Consider the following 10,035-nt stretch of genomic DNA (forward strand, 5'->3'; position numbering starts at 1 on the left):
AGAGGAATGACTAAAATCAATTCTATTAGCGAGGCAAATTTGCACCGACTCACAGCGGTGCCCTTTTAGCTCGGAAAAGTTTCCTGATCGTTGATTGGTCAGAATTATCTTGTCCAACCAATCAGCGATCAGGAAACTTTTCCGAGCTAAAAGGGCACCGATGCAAGTCTGTGCAAATCTGTCTCGCTCAAAAAATTGATTAAAGTCACGGCATATTTACAAAATGCAAATCATAATCGATGTTGTTCAAAGATCTTCATTATCGCCCTCATTATCCCCAGTTGCGATATTTGAATGAAATTAGCGATAGGAGGCTATAGACATACTTTCTACTTCAAGGCCGTGTTAACAACACAAGTATTTAACCTAATTACCAATTCGTACCATACCTGGATGTGGTTTAAGCTAAAATTAGCAATCGGTGATTAAATAATCCGATTACGCTACAGCGAAAAAAGGGGGCATCACCACTCGAGGCTTTGAATTTATCTTGACATTTGAAGCCAACGACATTTCAATATGACATTTTTCGATTACAGTGTCAATCGTACGTCAATAATACTTTCCACAAGGCTCGTTCGTGGTACCATTATTCATTAGGCAGCTGGTGAGAGAGAGAGAGAGAGAGAGAGAGAGAGAGAGAGAGAGAGAGAGAGAGCGCAGAATTCCCACCGTGGATTCAGTTAAATCCGCTTGGCTTTGTCATGAGGACTATCCAGGAAGATGGAGAGATTTGACAAAGGGTATGAAACTGAAGTAACCCACTTCCTTCCTGTTTTTTTTTTTTTTTTTTTTTTTTTTTTTTCAGTTGTATAAGTCAGTATGAATGACATTTTATTACAGAAGGCTTCAGGACAATACGTCTAAGAGCAGGAGGAGAAGTAACTGAAATCTTTCCTCTTGGCAAAGTTCGGTAGAGTTATAAACCACGGTGATCTTCACTAGCTGAATTGTGATGTTAAAAGGCCATTTTCAGGTTAAACTGCATAAGACCTCTATCTCTTATTAAAAAAAAAAAAAAAGAGCTTTTAATTCAATACTTCTCCATTCATCAACTCCTACTTGGCGCTTCACAGTCCTCAGCCCTATAGGCCTGAGTCTTCCGACTCTTCCAGTCCCTTGTGGAGCCCAGCTGAACGTTTGGTGAACTAATCTCTCTAGGGGAGTGCGAAGAGTATGCCCAAACCATCTCAATCTATCCCTCATCATGATCTCATCCACATATGGCACTCGAGTAATCTCACTTAAAGCTTAAATAAAACTAAATAGTCTCGGCCATTTTATTCCTAATCCCAATACAACAACCTTCATAGATTCAATAAAATAAATAGCCTCAGCCGTTTTAATTGGCCAACATCGATCAAAGTATAATCGTCGGCACAAAGAGAGAGAGAGAGAGAGAGAGAGAGAGAGAGAGAGAGAGAGAGAGAGAGAGAGAGACTTAAGGATCCCTTTTCCTTTTCACAAAAACTCTTTCACTCTAATTTTGTTAAAGTTACAATAAAAAGCTAATACATTAAAAACATTAACATATGCTTTATAGCAACAGGGTATCCCTTCTTCTAGAAGACAATACAAAGGATGAAAATGTTTTGTTCCTTACTGAAGGGAGAAAAGGTCGATACAATTGAGAGCAAAGAAGAGAAATGCCAATAATGAGCATCTCCCCTACATAATAAAGAGCAAGTACCTGGCTATATATATATATATATATATATAGATAGATAGATAGATAGATAGATAGATATATATATATATATATATATATATATATCTATATATACATATATATATATATATATATATATATATATATATATATATATATATATATATATATATATATATATATATATATACTATATATATATATATATATATATATATATGTATATATATATATATATATATATATATATATATATACATATACAGTATGTTTCTTTCCTTTCACGCTCTGATCTCAACGACCTTCGGGTAGGAGGGAGAGGGAGCAGTGATACCCTGGTTAGAGGGGTATTTAGCTGTCATTTTTTGACGGGTCGTGTACACTAGAATAAAATATTCAAGAGTAAAAGTCTAAACTGGATACAAAGGGAGAGAGAGAGAGATAGAGAGAGAGAGAGAGAGAGAGAGAGAGAGAGAGAGAGAGAGAGAGCGTGCTTAGATTTACCAAATTCTAGACTGAATAAATACATTTAAGTTATCAACTTTCCTCACAGAAAAATTCATCAAAAATTCCCACACGACATTTGTCAAAAACAAAAATGTTCTTTTTACATTTCATTAGTCAAACTCTTCGGCTGACTGGAGGGTCACCTACGGTATTCACAGACACAAGATTTAATATACTCACATAAAAGTTCAAAACGAAAGCGGGTAAACTAACTTAAGATGCGAGTCAACTCTATACCTTTGAATTCTGAAACCCCAACTTTTTTATCAAAATAATTATCCAACATATACGACTGGTATGGTGAGGAAACAATTGGTTGGCCAGGGCACCAGCACCCCCTTGAGATACTACAGCTAGAGTTATGGGGTCCTTTGACTGGCTAGACAGTACCACATTGGATCCTTCTCTCTGGTTACGGTTCATTTTCCATTTGCCTGAGCATACAGTCTGGCTTATTCTTTACTTATTTTTCTCTGTCCTTATAAACCTGACAACACTGAGATTACCAAACAATTCTTCTTCACTCAAGGGGTTAACTACTGCACTGTAATTGTTCAGTGGCCACTTTTCCCTTTGGTAAGAGTAGAAGAGACTCTTTATTAGCTATGGTAGAAGTAGCTCTTCTAGGAGAAGCAACGCCGACACATTGAACCAGACAATCGGGCTGATGGATACAATCACCAAAATATAAATGATCGACATTAAATGCGATAGTATAACTCTCCAGGAAACATTTCTTCAATCAAATTCCAAAATATTCAAATATTACAATCTAAAGAATGAGAAACTGGTTTAACAGATGAAAGTTCGGGAAAAAATTGAATTTCTGTCCATGTTATTGTAAAACGGAAACTGGTCTTGAAATAACCTCTCCAAAATATCTTTTAAACTCTCTCTCTCTCTCTCTCTCTCTCTCTCTCTCTCTCTCTCTCTCTCTCTTGACTGGGAGCACTGTTACTTTCTTACACTATTGGTATCGACATGAGTAAGAAAAAAAAAGGATGGAGGTTCACTACGAAGAATATAGTTTTATATTACTGGATTAGGCCTCTAACCTACTTAGAAGCCAGTGAATCAAGTATCTCTCATGGAAAATTTTCAAAGGATGAAATTCGAAGAGAGAGAGAGAGAGAGAGAGAGAGAGAGAGAGAGAGAGAGAGAGGGGGGATGAAGGGAAGGGTGAGGAACTAGGAGGATTAGGAGGATTAATACTACTGGAGATGCCCTGACTCAGAATTCTTTCCTGAACCCGTGAGGGCAGGGTTTGGCCAGATTCACCCCTTCAAACTGTCAAATCTCGATCCCAAGTTAATCCTCCGACAGCGTACTGGTACTTAGTCTGTTTTACCCAGACTTTTGTTTATAGCCGATAACTATTTTCTTGTGCTATTTTATTAGCGATGGTCCCTTCCTGTGATGCTTTATCAAAAAAAAAAAAATTATGTTAAACTTGTTGCTCAACTTATTGGCGAATCAGTTACAAACTCCTTGGAATAATGAACTACAGTAAAGTCGTTGGCCTTTATAGCCGTCTATGGATGACATTGAACACAGCTTGTGATGATCTCACAACTGTTGTTACTGATTTTTGCCTAAAGGCAGGCAACGGATTTTTTCGTACAACCAAGAGCAGCACAGGAAGGGTCTATCGCAAATGTAAGCACAATAAGGGTTACCGTCTCTAAACAAAGGTCTGAATAGAACTGACTACAAATTCCAATACAGTGACAGAGATTAACTTGAAGGATCAAGAACTGACAGTTAGTAAGGGTAAAAACCTGACTTCCCTTAATCCGGGTCAGGGCATCTAGGTGGCTCCTTGTGTGTGTGTGTGGGGGGGGGGGGGGGGGTCCGTACTGAGGAGTGGTCGGTCATAGTGTTTGAAAGGGAAATGTTTTTGGAAGCTATAAATTATGAATCAAATTTATATACATTATATGAATTAACAGTCGTGAAAAATTTATATTGGTGTCCACAAATTTGGCTTCTGTGTTCTTAAAGAGCCCCACGTTTATTGAATTGTGCTATAACATTTTTTATTTATTTATTTATTTACTATGCGTATTAGCTCGAAGCAAATATACGTAGTTTGCGTACCCACATTGATATATTAGGTTAGTTTACACAAAGGGGTGTTTTTCTGGTCCTATAACACACACGGGGAACGCTTCGCTCTAGAGGACCTACAAAAATGTGGCAGCTTTCAAGAAAAACCTGAAGACTTATCTCTTTGGAAAGTGTTATAATAGTGATCTGAAAACTATTAAGCCTGAATACAAATGCTAGCGAATAACTGAAAAGATACAGAGCAAAATACTAACTGGAAAGAAATTATTTTCACACACCAAGGCCCGCCTGAACAGACTCTTAGTGTCTGATGGAGGGCGAGAAATAAACCCCTAAAAGTAAATCTTGTTTCTCGTATACATTTTAGGTATATAGATTATCACACATCGTATCCGTGTTTATTGTCAAATCCACATATTGGCGAAGCACTCAGAAAACGAAAAAGCCTTCAGTTTTTTCTTGAAATCCATATATTCAGTCTTTCGGTCGCATATTAAAAAAGCTCTATAGCCTACAGTAGACTTATATCTTGGTTCCAATAACTTGAAACCATCATCTTTAACTATTATTTTGTTAACACAATTGGTTGGCAGTACAATATGTAGCAACACTCTTAAATATTTTGGACGTCAGGTTCTGATAATTTAATGAGTCATTGCCCAGACACTATTCTAGCTTTGGTAGGCAGCCAGTGTAAATCAATTAGTATAGGAGTGATCTTTTCTCGAGGTGGGACACCTTTTTATCAGTAATGCGGTTTATTATGTTTTATATCTTAAGTTGTCACTTGAGATGGTAACAGAGCGAGTTTCAATAGTCAATCCCGGAAATAACACAGGACTTATCATAGTCTCAGTTGGCCTTACTCCTGTAGTGACATAATTATGACGTCATTATAGCATAAAACTTCACTGGAAATGACGAGTGGACTTGTCCAGTGTAGGTTTATACAAGCCGGACAATCGGTTAGCGGTTGTCCAAAGTTAATTCTGTTTGGTTTTGGAAAAAACAGACTCGATCGGTGTTATCCTTTTTTTTTTTTAGGCAAACTTAACATGTAAAGGTAAAGTTTATTTGATTTTGAGGTCACCGGAAGGTTCCTCACCCCAAATTTTCTCACCCGAAGATCCGCCACTCCGATCGAAGATCTTTAAGTGATAGTTTAAAGATTAATAAAACACCTATTCATAAAATCAAAGCAATTTGAAACTCACGATAATACCCAAAACGTAAACTCGCTGATATGGATATTGTGCAACGATATGTTCACATAACTTCTCAAACCCATTTTTAGAAAATCTGTCATGTCACTTAAATAATTTTAAGGGCTGCTTTTCCGGTCCTGTACAACAGGGGAACCCTATACTCTCTACAAGTAGGAGTTTAACAATTCTTGCAGCCATGTATTGGCTTTATATAGCATGATATACCGATTTCTTTAGTAATCCCAGGATGGCCTGACGTTACTAGATTTTCTTAGAAGTATGAAACACATATTTCCCCCGAAAAGCTGTTGCAGTTAATCATAGTCTTTTCAGATAGGGTTTACTTGATGTCTTGCTTTTGTTTCTCCAATTTATTCACTCCATTGATACATGTTGTAAAATATCTCTTGAGAGTTCTCTTGCTTGAGGGTACACTTGGGCACACTATTCTATCTTATTTCTCTTCCTCTTGGTTTGCTAAAGTTTTATAGTTTATATAGTAGATATTTATTTTAATCTTGTTGGAGCCTGGGCTTACAGCATCCCGCTTTTCCAACTAGGGTTGTATCTTAGCAAATAATAATAATAATGATGATATTAACCAACCTCTGCAGTCACAGTCTATAACTATAACTATAACTTGGGTATTAAAATCCACAATTATATGCGTTTGTATATTTAAAAATAGCAGGAGCTTTCGCACTTTTTTCAAAGTACCTCTTCAGCTTGTTCAACAAATTAAACCTCTTGTATTTGTTCGGGTTATCATAAATATCTTGTAACTTAATAGGTTTTTTATACCTACCAGTAAAATCAGCTTTTGACATTAGATAGTGAACTAGTGATAAGTGTTTTGAGCTTGGAAAGAATAACTATTTTGGGGAAAATTTAGCCAAGAACAGAAGTAGGCAAAAGTGAAAGTGTTGCTAACACGTCCCTTTCAATTCTTCCAGATTTTTGCTCCAGTTTGCTTCGTACAGGACACCGAGGACTGAAAGAGGACATTAAGTCTGTAATGTGACCAGTTGAGAAATTTTAAGAGGAGCTTGAATCCTCTGTCATCCGTATGAGCCAAGTTAAGTATGACGTCATCAAAGATGAACTGATGGTGTAAACTTCGCTTGAATAGTGAGTTTTAAGGATCTGTGCTTTTTAGAAAACAGGTTAGATTTGGGGCATTTAGGCCTAGTGCTGATATGAAGTTCCTCAGTCATGTACAGAACAATATTAGATTACACTTGAGTAAATAGCAGATATTCAAGATCTTAGGGTTCCTAGAAATGGTTTTGCAATCAGTAAGATTATTTTTCTTCATATGAAATAGAAGTGATAGGCCTTAAAGGTTTGACTTGAATTGTACTTTAATTTTTTTTTTTTGACTAATTCCTCTAGTTATCAAGCTTCTATTGAATTAATTTGTTTGCTGAATTTTTCTTTAGTAAATTCCGCTAGTTGGAAAGCTCAAAGTAAATTCATGATTATTTGTTAAATTTTTTTTTTAAACTCAAGTTGTGGCGGGATGTTGCAATAACAACCCCCACACCCTGAATCACACCTACTGACAATCGTCTCCACAACAGAAACTTTCCCCTTACGTTAGCTAAAACTGGACTCTTAGACAAAAGGACAAACAAAACAAAACATGACCTTAAAACTATATTCTCAAAAACTAACACTTAAAACTAGAATCAACTGCATCCAAAAACTAACACTAAATATACAATAAACAATATAAAAATAAAAAAAAACTATCAAAACTTAACATTAACCGCACACCACCAACACCAAAATATGTATGTATATATATTTTATGGACACTACCAGTCGTCCACACACTGCCAACTGTCTTTTGCAGTCCACTACCACAGCTTTGTGGTCAACAATCCACTGTGTGGCAAATTGCCACCACTATCTCCCTAATTGGGGTCCGGGATGTCATCATCATCATCATCCGAAAATTCCTTCTTACAGCCAAGTCGTTACCAATTATATCCAAATCTAAAATAGCAGTCGGTTCCAAGTCCCTTATAACAAGCCAGGTCATCAATCAATATTCAAAAAATATCTCTCAAAGGAGGAATCACGGCTGTTGAAATATATAACAACTTCCACGCTGGTCGAAAAATGATTAAATAAGGTAAAATCCAGCATTCAAACACGACTGAATCGAGCAGCAGTCAAATCAAAATAAGCATTCACCCAAGACATTCACCACTGTCGTAACCTAACTAAAAATAGAAACAAACAATCTCATTTATGCCAACAGTCTTTCTCACCACAAACAATCGATACACTAACTACCTCTCTCTCTCTCTCTCTCTCTCTCTCTCTCTCTCTCTCTCTCTCTCTCAGGATTTGGCAAAAGAGAAAAAAAAAGAAAAAGAAAACAAAAATTAATCCTCCACAAAGTAAGTTTAGAGTTTAGCATATTTTCGTTTACTTGGATATAGGTCAGCTACTTAATAGAAAAAATATTTTAGATAAAAAAAAAAACTTAAATCAACCTGTTTTTAGCAAAAATTTTCAGTTGAGTTTGTGAAGCTGTAAATGAGAGTTAAATTCTTATCATAAGTGGTTAGTGATGTCAGTGCGCCATGTGTGGTGTACTGTAAGATGTCAGTTTAACCTAGTTTAGATTTTGATTATCAGAGGTCTTTCTATTCCTATTTGTGTGAATTCACTGTTGAAAACTTGACATGGGAACTCAAGCATAAACATATCCTTTTATTAGTTCTTAAAATATTTTTTTTTTGTCCTGAAATATTCTCATTTCTTCACTGGAATATCATAATTTTTGGCCGTTAAAATATCATGATTTTTGTGTCTTAAATTATCTTCGTTTTGAAACCTAAAATATCTTATTTTACGGGGTTTGAAATATCCTACTATCGTGGCTTAAAACATTCTTCTTTGGGAGGTTTAAATATTTTACTTTTGGGGTTAAAATTTATTACTTTTAGGGCTTAAAATTTATTACTTTTAGGAATTAAACTTTATTACTTTTAGGAATTAAAATTTATTACCTTTAGGGATTAAAATTTATTACTTTTAGGGATTAAAATGTATTACTTTTAGGGCTTAAAATTTATTACTTTTAGGGATTAAAATTTATTACTTTTAGGGATTAAAATTTATTACTTTTTGGGCTTAAAATTTATTACTTTTGGGGGCATAAAATATCTTACTTTTGGGGGCATAAAATATCTTACTTTTGGGGGCCTAAAATATCTTACTTATTGTGCCTTGAAATATCTTACTTTTGGGGGCCTAAAATATCTTACTTATTGTGCCTTGAAATATCTTGCTTTTGAGGCTTAAAATATCTTAATTTTAGGACTTAAAATATCTTAATTTTAGGACTTAAAATATCTTAATTTTAGGACTTAAAATATTTTAATTTCAAGACTTAAAATATCTTAATTTTAAGACTTAAAATGTCTTACACTGGTTTTTAAAATGTCCCACTTTTGGGGCTTAAAATATCCTATTTTTGGTGCTTACAATGTCTTACTTTTGGGGCCTGAAATATCATACTTTTGATATTAGAATATCTTACTTTTAGGGGCTTAAAATATCTTACTTTTGGGGAGCTTAGAATATCCTAATTTTAGGGGCTTAAAATATCCTACTTTTAGGGGCTTAAAATATCCTACTTTTGAGGAGTAAATATCCTACTTTTGGGGACTTAATATCCTAATTTGGTTTTTGATTGAACTGATTTATCAAACAATATTGCTTAAAATTTACTTAAAACAGCACTAATTTTGTATTTTATAAATCTTGATTAGTAATTTTCTGTGAGTCCCTATTAACAGTTTTTGACTTTCAGGTTAATGTGGTCTTCTACTTGGATGATTAAAACCCTTTAACCAAAAGGATGATGCTTAAGGACTAACCTTGATTTATTCCTGTGAAATCCGGACTCTGCTGATAAAGTCCTTCAGAGCAAGTGCAAAAGTCCTTCAGAGCAAGTGGAACTTCTAGAACACCATTTTGTGCAATTGGGTGTTGGAAGTTGTCCCTATTTATATTAGTTTTTCACAACGAGGATTCAAATATTTAGTTCATGTTATAAGTCTTGGAAAGTGTGCTAAGTTATATTGCTAGCTTACTAATTACCTAGATTTTAATTTTTATTTTCATGAATTTAGTTTTTATACGTTAAATTCCATTTAGAAAATTAGTTTAATGAATAGTTTTGGACTAAAATTTAGTTATAAATCAATTTAAGCCTATTTAAATCCATGAAATCCTGGTTATTAAATTTCTGGTAGTCCTGATAGAAGATATTTCAGGTAGGAGTTCTTTCAGTAGAGGGCAGGTAATTTCAGGTAGATGCTGGGATATTTCAGGGAGGAGTTCGTTCAGGGAGTTATTTCAGGTAGAGGCTGGAATATGTCAAGTAGGAGTTCTTTCAGGTAGAGTGTGGGCTATTGTAGGTAGAGACTAGGCTGTTTCGGGTAGGAGTTATTTGAGGTAGAGGCTGGACTATTTGAGGTAGAGGCTGGGATATTTCAGGCAAGAGGGTGGCCTATTTCAGGTAAAAGGTGGAATTTTTCAGGTAGGAGTATTCAGACAGAGGGTGGG

The 10,035-nt window shown here is 35.2% G+C and overlaps 1 long non-coding RNA gene across 1 annotated transcript; it reads left to right on the plus strand.

Annotated features, from left to right (window-relative positions):
* Nucleotides 1–6,404: 6,404 nt before the first annotated feature.
* LOC137637356 (uncharacterized) lies at nt 6,405–9,533 on the plus strand. The gene is made up of 2 exons (XR_011043585.1): nt 6,405–6,576; nt 9,278–9,533. It is a non-coding gene; the product is annotated as an uncharacterized lncRNA (long non-coding RNA).
* Nucleotides 9,534–10,035: the final 502 nt, after the last annotated feature.

This window comes from Palaemon carinicauda, unplaced genomic scaffold, assembly GCF_036898095.1.
Source record: "Palaemon carinicauda isolate YSFRI2023 unplaced genomic scaffold, ASM3689809v2 scaffold68, whole genome shotgun sequence".
Taxonomy (NCBI): domain Eukaryota; kingdom Metazoa; phylum Arthropoda; class Malacostraca; order Decapoda; family Palaemonidae; genus Palaemon; species Palaemon carinicauda.